Raw genomic sequence first — 17,766 nt, 5'->3', positions numbered from 1 at the left:
CTTAAATTTTAACAATATATTTATTAATTTTTTTAACAAATGTATCAAAACTTGGCAAAAGAGGAAAGGAGCTATTTTCTCTCCACTCCTGACTTAACTACTAAATAATATGCTAAATGTGCATTTCTTTTAGTAAGAGGTTTAATTTTGTTTTTAAATGAAGTTTAAATGACTGTAAATGTTATAGATCAGGTCATTGATAAATTAACAAAATAGAGAATAATTTTCAGTTTGCAATGAAATGTTCAAAATTTAAATGGCTAATTATCCATATTCAATAAATGTATGCATAGGCAAAACCCCTCCATTTAATAGAGGTATTTTATTGATATTTATATTAACCTTGATAGTATTTGGTATCAGATCAAAAAGAAAACCAGCACTCTCACCCATCTCAACAGTGAAATCACAAGAGACTGCAAGTCAAAGTCCTCGAGTCTGTAGCGTAGTCATACAATTCCTCTCCTGGGGACTTGTGCCGCTTTCCTTACTGTCAAAGTCCCACGCTCTCGCCGGCAGAGACGAATGGACAGGCGCTGCTCTGCATCAGCCACTAAAAGTGTGGCATCTCCAGAGTACAATTGAGTCTTTTTCTCGAAACTCAAGTAAAGGCAGTTAACTGTACTTGTAGCAATGAAGACAAGACCAGTGCAATTCAGACATAAATTGGGCTGCTCATTTTTCACATACCGCACTTTTATTCCCCGCTCGTACTTTTGTCCACACAGTTACTATGTAATGGACTCAAGATCACCTTCAACATTTCAGAATGATGCCTCATTTTTCTATATCGTATATTAGCCGTGAGGGTCAGTTTTTCAGTTTGTGTCATTGGCTAAGTGACCTATATGCCAAAGTGCATTTACACTGGCATCTCAAGAAACAATGAAGGGCACAGCTAATTGAAAATAAGACATCTGCTGACTGTCAGTGGCTGTGCATATTTTATTAAGAAAAACGGAGAACAATGAACAGAACTATCCTTTAAAAAAATAATTTTGCTCCAGTACTTTTTTACTTTAAAAAGGAAATAAATGTAGCAAATAAGTAAAATATTAATTTTATTCTATTAAAAGTATGTTAGTTAACTTTTAAATACATTTATGCAATTGTTTCAAGTCCTAAATGAGTTTTATAAAAACATTTTTTTTTGCACTATTGAAGCTAGTGATGCCTCAGTAAAGAGCAGTTGTCCGAAATCCCCATGTCATGTTCTAGAAAGGTCACGGTAATATCACCACAAACACACACCACTGACAGGACCTGAGTGGAAAGAAACAGTGTGAAAGTCAGAGAAACAAAGAAAAGTGAACAGCACTGACAGAGAGAATGAGGAATGAGACTTTTGAACTTGGGGTCTTTGGTTCTCTGTGGCTCTCCCTTGTTCTCTGTTTTCTCTCTCTCTGTCTCTCTGGAGTACTGACCTAAAGAGGCGAGCATTTCCATTGGACGGAGAAAGAAGTGCATTACTCACTGCTGTGCATCTTCACGCAAAGAATCATCACTTCACACTCCTGCCTCCCAATTAGCAGCCGAGATATAGGTCAATAGATGCCCGCGTGTCATTAGAGAAAAATGAACAGAAAACAAGCAGCTTCTGGGAAGAGAAGAATTTTTTTAGAAAGAATACAAAGAAATCAGATCTGAATATTGAAAATGCCATATCATAAATATAAATATATAAAGAGATCTTATTTTCATGTTTGTATTCTTCCTCTTGTATAATCACAGGCCATGTGACTCTGTCGTTCTGTTCATTCCTTCTGAACTCTGTAACAACTTAAAAATAAACATGCTTGTCTTGTATTTTCTATAAAAGGAACTCTATAAAAAATAGAAATGGGTGAGACGTCAGTGCCTGGATGATGATGTCATTAAGGACCTGGCTTTTGTTACTATGTAGAGATATTACAAAAGACACAATAAAAAGCCATTTCAACATTATGTTCCACGTTTTTATTTTAGATCTATTGTATTACATCTTATTACGTTCTTAATTTCACTAAAGAAAAAAGGGTATTTAAAGGCAATTTTGGCACATAAAAATATGAAAATACAAAAATTTGATGGTCCCTTTAACACATTCTATTGACTATAAGTAATGTTGCAACTACATTTCTATGATCGCTCATTAGAGTGTTAGTAGTGTATTAGTTGACTGGTAGGGTAAGGGTTAGAATACGTTGATACGTTCTTGCAAAGTTACTTAGAGTCAGTAGAATATCTGTTGGGAGACCAACACAATAAGGAGTTAGTAGATATGAAGCAGACAGTCTACTAATACTCTAATGAGTGTTTGTTGACATGTAGTTGCAACATTACCTATAACGTCAACAGAATGTTCAAAAGGGGCCATCAAAATAAAGTGTTACCAAAAATGTATTGTATTACTGTTATTATACTGTGATACAGGTGGGTCTATATAATTTGCTGCAGCAGTCTGATTATGACATCGAATCTTAAGTAAACTAGCTATCAAAACTAATCACTTTTGATGCACATCTATTGACCACTCCTAAACAATATATTAAATCAAGACGAGTAATTCATCAGAGCACCCCAGAATAGCCGAATGGACAGTTTTTGACTAAATATAGTGACAGTATGCATCAAATGTACTGCAGTGCTCAATAGTTCAAGAAACAGAGTAGTTTTATGAGAGTTGCTGGTAAATAATTATTTCCTGGTAGTGTAAATGATATATTAATTGACAGTAGTCCATGCCTTCCCACTTCATTGACTAGTAATACATGACGGAAACATGAAAATGTAGGAACTTGAGATCCTGCTGGAGTTTTCAGACTCGCACCGTGTGTCGCCTCCAGCCTTGCAAACCACCTAGATTGAGATGGGATTTACCCAAAGCTCAAGGTAAATGTCCTGCGGTCTAATCTGTGATACTTCTCCCTAGCCTGTGTAAAATCTGTCCAGGGGGCAAATGGATTTGTACCCGGGGGCCAAAGCCAAGCTCCCGATCCAGACAAATCTCGCACTTACCTCATTATTGTTTGCGGTTGGCTCGCTGGCACCATTAAAACAGAAGGATACAAATCCTGGAGCCAGAAAGAACCCACAGAGACGGGTAGCAATATAAGCCTGACAGCAAGGCTGAAATGATAAAGTGCTCACAAAGATAAAGAGATGGAGGGAAGAGAGGAAAAGTCAGAAAGGCAGACGAGAGAAGGAAAGAAAATGAGAAAGACAGAGAATCTCTTCATTACTGTCACTAGCTGATCAAGGTGGGAGTTGTAACTCAGGCCCATTACTTCCACGTGCCGTGACAGCCGTCGCTGGGGAGAGCCCAAAGGCCGTGACTCTGCTCTAAAGACTGGAGAGGCATGAAGATGAGAGGATGGTTGGAGAGCAGGGTCAGCACGTGTGCTAAAGGAGGCGTGTAGTCATGTGCATTATGGCCCCGCTGTATTTTAAGAGTCAAGTGATGAGGTCAGGAGCATAAACATGTCTGAAAGAAATTCCTGTTCACACACAGTCCACAGTAACTACACATTAAAATTTATAGAGCTAAATTTTGCAGCTATTCACACCAATCCAACAATATTCAAACAGTATACTAAGCAATTCATTTTTTTTTTACACTTTTTACAGTTCTATATGGTAATATTAGATAATGCAATAGCATATCTAATATATAAAAATATTGTGTTACAGCATTTATTCATTTACATTAATCAAAAGAAAACTTAAAAACACTACATACGCTGCCCTTTTAAAAGTTTGGGTTCAGTATGATTTTTTTATTTTTATTAATTTTTTTCATTCAGCAAGGACATTGAATTGCTCTAAAGTCACAAAACGTTTATAATGTTACAAAAGATTTCTATTGTAAATAAATGCTGTTCTGTCATCAAACGATCCTAGAAAATAATGTGTCAGTTTCCACAAATAATTAATTAAGCAGCACAACTTTCAAGTTTTAAGCTTTCAACATTGATAATAATAAGAAATGTTTCTTGAGCAGCAAATTAGAATGATTTCTGAAGAATCATGTGACACTGAAGACTGAAGTAATGATGCTGAAAAGTCAACTTTCATTTTAAAATCATTTATTTTAAATCATAATAGCATTCACAATATTACTGTTTATACTGTTCTTTGAAAAAAAGCAGCTTTGGTAAGCATAAGAGTCTTTCAAAAACATTTTTATAAATCTTACCAACCCCAAACTTTTGAAAAGTAGAGTATACCCATACATTTTTTTTGTTGCACATTTTTTATGAACAAATACAAATGAATAAATGATATTATATTTATAATTTAACATTAATCTAGTTTAATATATTCTGAATTTTTTTTTGTTAATTTTTAGTTCATGATAACTAGACCTTATTGTAAAGTGGTACCAATGATTTCACTGATCAGTGGTAGTGCTAGACCTATAAAAAATGCCTGCAAAGGTAAACAAAAGCATTTAAAGAGATAGAGTAACACAAATGCATGAACAATCACAAATCAAATATGATTTGTGACCAGTACATGCCCCACGAAACCGTACATGGCTGTGTTTACAACTTTCTGGCAGAAAATCAATTTCAGATCACTGATTAAAGGTTGGATAAATGAAAAACAATCACGCTAACAGTGCAATTTTACCACTGGTAAATTTATTTTGTTCCTATTCTGAGTCCATGATGCCTAGACCAGCTGACATTTCCTCTCTGACTTGTGGTTTATCCAATTGAAGATATTCAAAGCAACCTTAAGTGATTGTGCAGTATGTTGCGTGGAGTGCAGACAGCGTGTGTGAGCGTATGTGCACTCTCTCTCTCTGCTGAATCAGAGATGTAATTAAGATTGGCATTAGCTTGGCTGGATAGAGGCGTGCCACTGCCAAGAGCATCACCGCATGGAGAACAGGCCTTCTTTAATTAGGACAAGCCTCTGTGATGTAGCACCTTCCGTGTTTATGTGTGTGTGTGTGTGTGTGTTGGTTCACAGAATAATGGTGCAGTGCTTTCTGCGAGGGTTTGTTTGTGTGTAGACTCCTATGCTCACTCCACCTGATCCAAAATGACAAAAGCACCGGGCGGTTTCTTAATTAACACTGTGACCTTTTTGCATGCTTTTATTTAGCCTTGGTGATTAATATACAGACACAGAAAGAGAGGGAGAGCGGGGGATGGATTAAGGCCTGATTTAAAAGAGGAAGAAAATAATTAGGTGTAACAGTGAGAGGGTGAAAAACACAAATCTCATAGTGTTCTGAGAAAAACACGCAACAGCAGGTTCGTGCATTTCCTCCATGTGTACCTTGAGGAAACCAGGCGAAGTTTCAAGCTCATGTCAATTTCCACAGTTCCATTACGGTAATCCAGATAAGAGAGGATATCACGAATATCAATGGAGTTTAAGCACTTTAATTAGTCTTAGTAATTAGCACTGGTTTATAAGGTCTGTGACATCAGTGATATCAAATGAAATATAAAAGTGCACTCTTAGTTTAGAAGCAAAAAATCTTTTGGTTTACTGCCAACACACATTCAACTTTTAGAAAACAAACTTTAATGGAAAAAGAATAATCCACTAGGTTTGATATTGTCTTTGCTAATGCAATGACATTCACATGTCTTTAAGTCTGGCTTAATTGTGCAAAAACATTTTGGTGCCGCTGTAGCTCTGAATAACAGAGTAATTTAAATGAATGACTTTGTTTAGCTCCTGCACCTTCAACATGTGTGCGTCTCCTTTCAGAATTTACACTCTCAGAAACACTCTCAGAGGGAGACGGCTGGAAGCCGCTTGGTATTTTGCCACACATACATAGACTCACACAAATGCAAATTTGCCTCCGTATAGACCGCATATAACTGTTGGTTGCAGTTTCCTGTGTTCACATTCACAGATTCCTTTAATTATCAGCCATTTTTTCATTATTTGCTTGTAGAGAGAAAACAGTAAAAATGGAGATGATAGTTCCTTTGAGACAGTGAGGAAGTGAAAAGAGAGAAAGGGAGAAGGGAAAGAAACAGAGAAGAAAGAAGGTGAGAGAGGCGGATGTCGCAGACAGTCTATTCCTCCTGGCAGCAGTCAAAACACGTTGTTTACTCCCCGTTGCAGAGAGATGACGGTGCGCACATGCCCCGGGCGCTCTCACTCAGACCTCCTGCATTTAACAGCATTTCTGCTTACTCACAGATTTATTTTATCCTTTTTTTTGCATACAGAACCCTGTGCCCAAATCACCATGACTAGGAAATACGTCTCCAGGCGCCTTATGCAGTATATGATGGAAAAGAAAGACTCCCTCACTATCCTGGTTTAGGTTACTAACAGGAAAAGTTTTGAAAAGGATCAAAAGAGCAGATGGTACTATTTAATATAAACCTCTGTATTCATTCACCAGGGTTATTATAGTTTAAAAATAAAACTATTAAAAATATGTTTGTTAATTAAAATAAAACTGAAATCAAATACATAAAAATGAGAAACATTGCCTTGGTAGCTAATTGAAATAAGCTTAAATTAAGAAGAACTAAAATTACTAACTGTAAATGAATAAAAATTAAACTGAACTAAAAAAAAAAAAAAAAAATGAAACCTAAACAATGATGTTCAAAAAGAGCAAAAACTTACTATGCTCCTGATGAATTTTTGACCATTACCACCTTTAATAAAACCGCACTAGATGTGAGGGACAATGCATCCAATAATGAAAATTCTGTCATCAATTACTCACCCTCATGTCGTTCCAAACCCGTAAGATTTACGATTAAATTAAGATATTTTTGATGAAATCTAAAAGCTTTCTGACCCTCTGAGAACTGATCAAGGAGAATACTTTTTGTGTGCAAAGAAAACAAAAACGGCTTTATTCAACAATTCGTCTCCTCCGCGTCACCCTATAGCGCTGTCTATGGGAGGGTCAGAGAGCTCTCGGAATGCATCAAAAATATCTTAATTTGTGCTCTGAAGATAACGAAGGTCTTGCATGTTTGGAACGACATGAGGGTGAGTAATTAATGACAGAATTTGCATTTTTGGGTGAACTATCCCTTTAAATCAGCACGAGGATCAAACATGTCGACGATATTAGCTTTAACACAAAGCAGCTCTCTCTAGTATTGTATTGATTATTATATTCATGCAATGTCTGTTCAATTACTATTCGGTCACGTTTGAAAGAATACGATTGTATTCTGTTGAATTTGCTTTTAAAGAACGAGGTATGATTCACAGTGCATGGTCTTTCTAAGAAGTTTTTTTTTTAAGGTGACAGCCCCTGAAATCCAGCAGTGAGTCTGTCATTTAAAGTCTGATTAAGCTTTCACCCTGCAGACATTGCCAACTTCCTGACAACCTGTGGACGGCTGCGTGTGTGAGTGTTCTCCACTTGTGAATCTTCTAGTGAGAGCTGTACTGTGGCATATGTGTGTGTTCCTTCTTTTTGGTGTTATCAGACAGCGCCGGCGGACAGAAAGTCCGATCTGCTTTCATTAACCAGCCTGGTAGAAGAACACACTCACATACGCCGTTATCACACCTACACGATCCCGAACACACTCGCTCATGTAACTTCACCTGTCTCTGACATGCTTCATCAAACACATTCAACTCTCTTTCTCATTAACGTGACACTGTTCTGTTCTCTCTCATCATGGAGCGAGGAGGTTTCTTGGATAGGGTATAACAGCGTCTCATTTGCAGGATCACATCAGGTGATGAGTTTGCCTCTGATATTACTCGCTTCTCAAAGCCCTCTTAATAGCTGAACAGCTCTATTACTGCAGGTTGGTGCTCGTTCATTTTGTAGGAAACACAAAATGAGCAAAAAAGTGGAGTGAGATTTTAAAGGAGATTGAAAGTGAACATAGGCGAGTAACAGAGAGAACAGAGTCTTTATCTTGATTTGTGCACTCTACTAAAACTCTTATTGAACTGTCAACATCATGTTTACAAAGACATTAAACCAAATGCTCCTTGCTCTATTTCCTTCATCTAAATGGGTCTTCAGAAATTAGTTTTTTCTTTGAATTTTACTCTATGTGCCTTTTTCTTCCCACACACCCTCCACTTACACTGCAGTCTCACGGCAATGTCTGTGTGCTTATCAATTGACTAGATGTGTATCTTACAGTCAATTCATCAAATTCTCTATTATTTCATGACAAAAGTCCTTGTCAGTTTGTTACACAAGCCAAACAGCTCATCTCCTTCTTGTTGTCTTTCCTTCATGTTGCCATTTATCTAAAGTTGTCTCTTCCAACTGTTTACAAAGCATCATTTTGTGTTTCATGGAGGTAAGAAAAGGCTTCAAGGTTTGGAATGGCACTATGGTCATAAGATTTATATTTTTGGATGATCTCTATACCTTTAAAGGAGACATATGTGACCCTGGACCACCAAACCAGTCTTAAGTCGCTGGGGTATATTTGTAGCAATAGCCAAAAATAAATTGGGTCAAAATTATCGATTTTTCTTTTATGGCAAAAATCATTAGTATATTAAGTAAAGATCAAGTTCCATGAAGATATTTTGTAATTTTCTTACCGTAAATATATAAAAACTTCATTTTTGATTAGTAATATGCATAATTAAGAACTTCATTTGGACAACTTTAAAGGCGATTTTCGCAATATTTAGATTTTTTTTGCACCCTCATATTCCAGATTTTCAGTTGTATCTCGGCCAAATATTGTCCTATCCTAACAATTTCTAAAAACTGACCCTTAAGACTGGTTTTGTGGTCAAGGGTCACATATATTATGCCCCTTTTTACAATATGTAATATAAGTCTCTGGTGTCCCCAGAATGTGTCTGTAAACTTTCAGCTCAAAATACTCCACAGATTATTATATTGTTTTGAAAATGCCTATTTTGAGTGGAAGCAGAAACATGCTGTTTTTCGGGCCTGTCTCTTTAAATGCAAATGAGCTGCTGCTCCCTGCCCTCTTTTCCAGAATAGAGCTGCGCCATTAAAGCTCATACCTGCTAAAAACATCTGTTTTGGTTCTGATTATCATGTTTATTGCACTGCAATCATTCGTTTTAAACCGTATGAGTTTAAACTTCTGATATACGGTTTTCTGAGCACACACATTCGAAGCACGCACACAGAAAGCGGCTGTCACATGGCATGTGAGTACTAAGTTCTCTTTCACACACAAGTTTATGTTGAACAACACACATGAGTTACAAAAACAGTCGGTTATGTCTGTGAAGGTAAACAGCTTGTCTCCTCTGAGGCTGGGACTATAAATAGTGTTCTGTGCTCGTCAGTGCAGCCAAAGGCAACATAAAAGTAATCATATACATTATATCTCTTCTAAAGTGTAATACAGACCGAAATTTTGAAATGTTATAAACTGAAAATGTTCCATTTTGCTATATAGCTCTTTGATTCCAATCTCACATATTCAAACTTGGAGAATGAAGACACACTGCCATTGGCTCTCACAGGTCATGTGAGGTCAAGTGTGTATATGCACATGTACAACTATTGAGAGCAGTTGAGAGCAAGGGCAAGATTATTAATAAATAAAAATAAAGTTTGCGCTTCTCAAAAAGTGATGTACATCGTATCGGTAAAGGATTATGAAAAAAATAAAAAATTGGTTACACTTTACTTAAAGCCTTTAAGTATAATGCATTATAAAAGTAGTTATAATAAATTAATTATGCCTTGTAATGCACCTTATAATGAATTGTACAATCTCTTTTTTTTATATATTATTTTTTAAAGAATAAAAATAACAGAACTTGGTAAACAGTTGACTGTTCACCTTTGCATCTCTACATAGGTCTTGTTAACAGATACATACAGAGGTCAAATTACAAAACAAAGACATAAACACAATCCATCTCATGAATAATTGTAACCACAGTTAATACATTAACACTTATCAATTCATTGTTACACTATGCATTTTAAATTTGGTTATAATTATTTATGACAAGATATATTGTATTACAGTGCACATTGTGAATGATTATAATGCATTATAGCTTCTAATAACCCTTTATAATGCATTACACATAAATGCTTTAAGTACAGTGTCACCAAAAAATCTATTGGTTGTTGACTGGGCAAAAAAGTAAAAAATTAAATATGCATGGATGAATCCTTCACAATAAGACAAATAACATGCATTTAAAAAATAGATGAAATTTTAATTTCATGCTGGCTTTGAGTCATATCTATCATGGTTTTTTGTTGTTTTTGAAGCTTGACAGTCCCACTTCACAACTGTTTAAATATCCTTCAATGAATAATGACAGAAATGTCACTTTAAGCGAGAGCAATAAAGAGACAGAGGTGAATGAGTTAGATGAAATTTATATTGAATGTATTTCACTCTGTATTTGCGTGCGGCTCAAGTGACCTTTCCTTATATCACACTGTCAACTCTGACTTTATTACTGTATATCTACTCCACAAAAATAATTTTAAAAACGCAGTGAGAATATTATAATCATCAGCTACATTACAGGCACATACCTGCAACAACAATTTCCTCAGCCTCACAGCGAACTTAAAGCTTCTCCTCTCTCTCTTTAGCTCACATTTCTCACTCGGCCAGCTCAAATCACTCTGGGATCAGGAGCCAAAAGAGAAACATTTTTTCTAGTTATTAAACCCCTACAGCACTAGACAAGTCTCCCCGCGTGGATGCAGCTCTGCTCACGTCAGTGTAATGAGCAGCGATGTTCTGGACCATGCTCTACATTGTATGTTTGACCCTGATTACACTGAGCCGGGCCCGTCGGCGGTCAGCCCTTTTCCCGGCATCCTCTACCAGCCACATCAATTTAATGCCTTGTCCTTCCCCTACAATGAAATATAAATGACACTTGAAAATGCAAAAGGAACCAATTCCACCAGGCTGGACGTGTGTGCTTGCGCCACCGATTTCAGTTTGCTTTTCATCTGAGACCAGATTAGACACTTGACCCAGACGTACCCGACAAGATTAAGTTACTCCTGCTTTACTGAAGGCCCTCAGGTAAAGGCACAGAGAGAGAGAGAAAATGTGCGAAGAGATGGAGGCCGTGTGACAGTGTGTGAAAGAGACCGAGAGTGTGTGAGCGAGAGAAAAGCATGACAAGACATAAATGGCGAGTTTGCTTGCAGGTGAGTTACGTGTTATTTAACTATAGACCATGAAATCCAAAGGAAAAGAAAATGCACATTGTAAAAATCAAATCTGCACTGTCGCTGACCCAGGCAGATCCAAACTGACCCAAACTATCTTTCTAGCATAACGTATAAAACAAGTATAGGCTAAAATAAAACTTTGTATCTACACATTGCTTTGATAGCTATAAAATAAATCACATAAATCACTTATGAATAAACTTAAGCACATTTAATTTGAATAATGTTAATTAGTAAATATGAAGTTTCTTTTATTATTAATTAATATTTTTGTTCAGCAAGGAGACACTGAATTGATAAAAAGTGACAGTAAAGATGTATAATGTTACAAAAGATTTCTATTTTTTTTTTACTTTATCAAAGAATCAAAGAAAAAAAACCTATATCTGTATTTTTCCACAAATTATTAGGCAGAACAACTGTTTTCAAAATTGATATGAAATATTTCTTGAGCACTGAATCAGTGCTCCAATCTAGTTAACAAATATAACTATGTTTTACAGTGTATAATATAATATAACAATAAATAACTTAAACTATAGTGCAAAAACTGGTGTTGAGTGCTGTTACTGCTCTGATCTTAGTTGACACAAATTGTTACTGCATTGAAGCCACATCATTAAAGGTCTCTCTTCTGATTTGGGAGACGACCAATCACGGTTTTGAATTTAGAGGAGTCCAGAGCCGGCGCAGACAACACATCTAGATCACAGCTCTGCAGAGCGGATGGGATGGATAAGAACAGCTGGCTCTCAAAGACTCACTCCAGGTTCCCTCTCCCTCAACACTTCTGAGCGTCATCTTAGGGACCATCTCCTTTCAGTAAGCTCCACTTGAGAGGGGACCATTTTGTGAGTGCCCTTTTCCACCGTGTGAGTGGAGCTTGTTCTCTGTAATTAAATCGGCTCGGGGTTCTGTTTCTGAGTCCATACCGCTCTATTCAGAGTTCTGCCCTGGGGCTCCAGCACTCAAATTAACCTTTAACTATTATAATCACCTTGGAGATTCTCTCTTTCTTCCTCTCTCGGTCTGAACTGAGCTATAGAAGCAGCTCATTGCAGTTAAACTGAACACAGTCCCGACAAGTGACATGAGATGGAGGCTTTCCTTCAACCCTTCATTAAATGATGTAAGACGGTGCAAGAAATGACTTTATAACACATTTTCCTCTTGTGCTTTTGCATAAATGTAATTTAGAATTCAAAAGAACTTTAAAAAAAAAATAGTTTATACCAGAAAAGTATATCAAATAGTGACTTTTGCATCAAAATGTACTAAAAACGTTCATCCACTGTACAAAGAGGTATTTCTGAAGTTGTAAATAAAACAGAATATTGGAGTTGGTTTTACAAGAGAATAATATTTCAGTCTTTTTACATAAGTAGTCTTTCTAGAATATTTCAAGTGCTTGTAGATTAATTGCAATTATTTACATAATTTTCTATCAATTTCTCTGTAAAATTAGTTTGTACAACATGCAATTTTGTATTAATATTGTATAATATTTAAGTTATTCTAATAAAATAAAATAATATGCAGCACACATACACACACCATTTGTTATTTTATAAATATATTTTTATTATACATTCATTGTAATGTTAGCATTTCTGTGATTTAAAATAATACTATCTATCTATCTATCTATCTATCTATCTATCTATCTATCTATCTATCTATCTATCTATCTATCTATCTATCTATCTATAAAATAAAATAATAATTTTTTTAAATTCTAAAATAATTTAGTCTTGTTATATATATATATATATATATATATATATATATATATATATATATATATATATTGGGGGTGGCACGGTACACAGATGTCACGGTTCGGTACGTACCTCGGGTCGAGGGTCACGGTTCGATATGATTTCGGTACAATAGGAGAAAAACAACAAATCTACTTTGCTCGGTTTCTTTTCATTTACTTTGAACAGAGAGTTGTACAGTAGTAATACTAAATATTATTTTACATTATATATATATAATCGGCAGTACATATATACATACAAGGAATAAATTCTTGAAATATATTTGATTTAGTTAACAGATAAACAAGGGGAAAAAACAGTGTGACACGTAACATATATGCTGAGTTTCAGTTCATTTTTGTGACAGGCTTAATTTGTTCACAGAAAAGAAACTCAAATGGCAGAAAGCAACATCCTATTTGTTTTCTTTATTTTATAAAAGCACAATGTTTTGTTTTCATTGTGAGTGGACACAAATAAAAGCAGACCTTTATACAGTGATGCATTATTAAGACGATAAGTGTTTAAAGTTGATTCTGCTGGTATAAGGAAACAGTTGAAGTGATCGCGTCACATGCACACACACACACACACACACACATCAGTTCCAGCATTGCTAAAGTTGGTGTTTTATCAAAATCAAATACAAACATCAGCTCACCCGCCTCTGTGTCACCGTTGGAACGCGACTGAAGTACAAAGCCTATAATTTACATAATAAATAATAGTTTAGCATTCAGATACATTACATCGCAAATATGGAAATGTTATGGAATATTTGGATTTGTGCCGAATGAGAGAGGTAGGATACACGGGCACAAAGCTCCATTTAGCATACAGTTGAGTGCGCAAGCCTTTAAAGTACGCTCCTTTGTCAGTCTATGTGAGAGACGCGTTCAGAATCAGAACATGGTCACTGTCTAGGGGGCTTTGTTTTCAAGTGCGCAACTCATGGCATTTGCTGTTCTTCTGCTGGCGGTTATCAAACAGCGTTGCATTACTGCAGACACCCACTTCTGGATTGAGGGTGAATTGCCTGTATTCGTTGTAAGGCCTCATGCACTGAACCGAGATGCCCGTACCGTACCGTGACGGTTCGGTACGAATACATGTATCGTGCCACCCTTAATATATATATATATATACAGTATATATATGTGTGCTGAAGAAAACAAGATTTTTGAAAATTTATTTAAGCACTTAACATTTTTATTTGGCACGGACATATTAGCATGATCGAAAGTGGCAGAATTTAAATTTATATCACACTGTAACGGTACAAAAGATTTCTATTTCAAATTAATGCTGTTGTTTTTAACTTTCTCAAATCAAAGAATCCTGCAAAAATGCATCACCTTTAGCTGTTTGTTTGTTGCAGAAAAAAATCTATAGAAAAACAAAGAACACGAAGGCTTGAGACACGCTCTAATTTTTCACAGTGCTTGAACAAATCTTCTGTACCTCCTTCCTCAGTCTCATCTATAGAAATTGACAAATGGAATAAACAGAGTGCACCATTGAGAGCTAACGTAATACATCCAAACTCTCAGAGGCTCTGTCAGAGGTCAGCTCATGACGATTCCATACGAGACTTTGACCCCCCCAGCTTTAAGTAACAAGACTGCGAGGAGAGTGAAAGATGAGCCGAAATGACACGCTCACCCTCGAATACAAACAACAGCAGGTGAAAGTCCAGATGCAGCGGAGAAGAGATACCATACAGCACGCAACAACCTGCATGCCATAGAGGTCCCAGTTATCCAGAAGTAAACATTTCTCTGTTGCATATCGCAAGACAGGCTGAAATTGATGTCAGGTCTCCTGGCACCGCTGAACCAACCAAGCAGGATGGAATTTTTCATGGTAAGAAGCACGTTGTCTTTGGTGACCTCCACGGAAGTGGCACAATCATAAGTGCGACGGTATGAATTTTTGAAGCATCTTATTATGCTGAAAAAGTGTGGTTTGTAATGCTGAAAAAAGTGCACTTTGCTGATAGACAGTTGAATGAACTCAATACAATTTAAGGGGAAATAAAAGAGAATTATTCAAAAAGATGAAACAAGTTCATGGTGTGATAATTTAAATCAAATTCAAAAGAATGACAAGAAACATAATTTGATAAGATCTTAAGGGCAATTCCATTAAAACATACCTGAGCTACAGCAAATTTTAATCTTTTTTCTTATTTAAGTCATCTTTTCGAAAGTTTCCAAGCAGAGATTAAAATTAATATTTCATCTCAAACATCAAAATACCAATTATAGGGGAGTGAATACCTGTCTGAAACTACCAGTATATGCAATCACTAGCAAAGATACTAAAAATAAATGCATGTTTTTTTTAAATATAAACGATTACATTTGTTTGGTCGCGTTATTAACTGAATATTCAGTAAGTCTGTGAAACTTTCCATCTGCAAAACTCCTCTAGATTGAAAAACTGAGCAGAAGAAGTGACATTTTGAGTATTAGCTGTGGATACTTCTAACATTATTTTTTAAAGTCCAAGTCTAACTTCTGATGAACTTTTTTGCCTAATGATATGGCAAAGTTTATTCCAAAACTCTCGATCTTTCTCGCCATGCTGTCAGCTTTAAACTCAAATAAGTTGCCAGCAAACATCCTTCCTTCAGCTCGCAATGATACATGCCACTGGATCGTTGCACATTAGCCACGGATCAGCTCGCCGGCCCAAGTAAAAGGCAAGCCTCTAACTAGTTTATAAGAACCGTGTAGACGAAGCACCTATTAATCAAAGATGTGCCCTAGTTTGATGTTTCAGACTTGTAATCCACACAGTCTGTCCTAAAGGATATTAAGACATTAGTTGAAATGAATGTATGGGAAAACAAATTAATATTAAAATAAATAAATATTAGAAAAAAACGCCCAATATTGACCACAACATTGGTAAAAAGTTCAAGTAATTTTGCTGCTTGGCTTAAAATAACACTGATTGAGTCATAAACTGATTACACCATTTACATCCAGTTTGAAGACTACTGAGTAAAAGAAAATTGCTTGCCTAAAATGAGTTGGATGCACTGATCTATATAATTACCAGATTGCTCATTGCGTTTTAATCTGCCATTAGGGAGTGAAGCCACCAGAAGTGTTCGAGAGGCCATATTGACCTAAAATCACCCGATTTGAAGTGTATCAGTCACCCAGAATTAGTTTTTAGGATAGGTGTATGTAAATTCATTTTACTTCAGATATTATCTGCAATGTTTATGGTCCTTTCAGGCAGGATAAGTGATATATTGATATTGTTTAGGTGGGAGTGTCTGCTGTGCACTTGCCAACACAGGTGACTGTCTGATTCAACACAAAACATATTCCTTCATGTATGTATGCATGAAATATTAAACATGAACAGATATCTGGTATTAGTATAAGAAATTGATTTGAATACACAAATATTACAATGCAAAATATTAAATATATACAATATTGTATACAAAACAAATTGCTCTATATTGTGTTGGAATTCAAAGCTCACCATTTTAGGAATAAAGCATGTCTTTAAGTCCGTACCGTATGTTGTCAGTGTTATTTCTCTAAATATGTTATGATGCATGTTTTGATTGAGCAACATCTATTTCAAGATAGCAAATTCTATGGAGTAAAAGTATAGGAGTAAAGTGTTATGTACATTATATGTTGTTGAATTAATTAATGTAACCAACATTTAAATAACTGCTTCAAAATGCATGCTGTTAACGAAATCATTGCTGAAACATTTGCATTTAAATAAAAACAATATAAAAACACTTACTTAAACAGTGAATAACTGTACATGGTGAATTAAGGTATGCATATACAAAGCATAAATCTTCACTCAGATTTCAGAAGGATCTCATCTGTTCAATGTTAATCATGTTCATCTGATGTTCGCTACTGTAATATATACAAATGTAATTTTTTAATATGCAGGGGAATTTCACGGCATGAAACAAATAACCATTTGCATGCATAGGACGTTTGGGTTGTAAGAAAGTACAGGGACTGCAGATACGAAAACACTGACTTGTTAGGTGATGTTTTCTTAATAAAATGCATGATTTCCTATTAATTCAATAGAATGTATGGGAATACTAGGGAATACCAATATGGCGGCGTAGTGGCTTGAATTTTATCACGAGCAATCCAGTTCTCTGTTATAGATCAGCGGATGCTGCTTTTTGTGTGTTATGACATCAAGGGTTGAACATCAAGCATCAAAAGCATGCTCCATTTCCATAGAAACACTATAGGACCTTTTAAAAACCATTACCAGGCTGCAGGGAGAGTTTTTCAATCATTTTATCTTTTTTTTCTTGTGAAAGTCATAAAAAAAAAAAAAAAAAAAAAAAAAAAAAAAGATTTTAGTTATTAGGAAAGGTCATCCAGTTTAAAAGCTTATAGAGTTTACATTTTGATGATGGACACCATGCCCTGGTCACTTCAGGTATCTGCTGGAATAGCAGTCGTGCAGGTAGAAACCTGATGAAGCTGAGAAATGAAATGCTTATTCTCAGGCGCATCATGCACTGCTTTTTTAAAAAGTCACCAGTCACAGTCCTGAAAAATAACATATGACCATAGGGAAAAAACATGTTTTTAAGAGCTGTATATATAAAATGTGTTAGTATAGTGGTACAGCTTTCATTTAGTGTGAAAAGGGATCCGGGTTCAAATCCTAACTTTCAACAACTGAACTTAACCTCTATGATCACCATGCATTTTCGCTTTGTGTCATTTTCGCTCTTTTTTTTTTTTTTTTAGTTTAGTTTTTATTAGCCTGAACAGTTAAACCCATTCTAGGCAAAATACATGAACCCACTCATTTCGTTACCAATAACAGACTTAAAGAAATAGTTCACCCAAAATAAAAAAATAGCTAGAAGGCCAT

Source organism: Barbus barbus (assembly GCF_936440315.1).
Source record: "Barbus barbus genome assembly, chromosome: 5".
NCBI classification, from domain to species: Eukaryota; Metazoa; Chordata; class Actinopteri; order Cypriniformes; family Cyprinidae; genus Barbus; species Barbus barbus.
Note: the sequence above shows the minus strand (reverse complement) of the source record.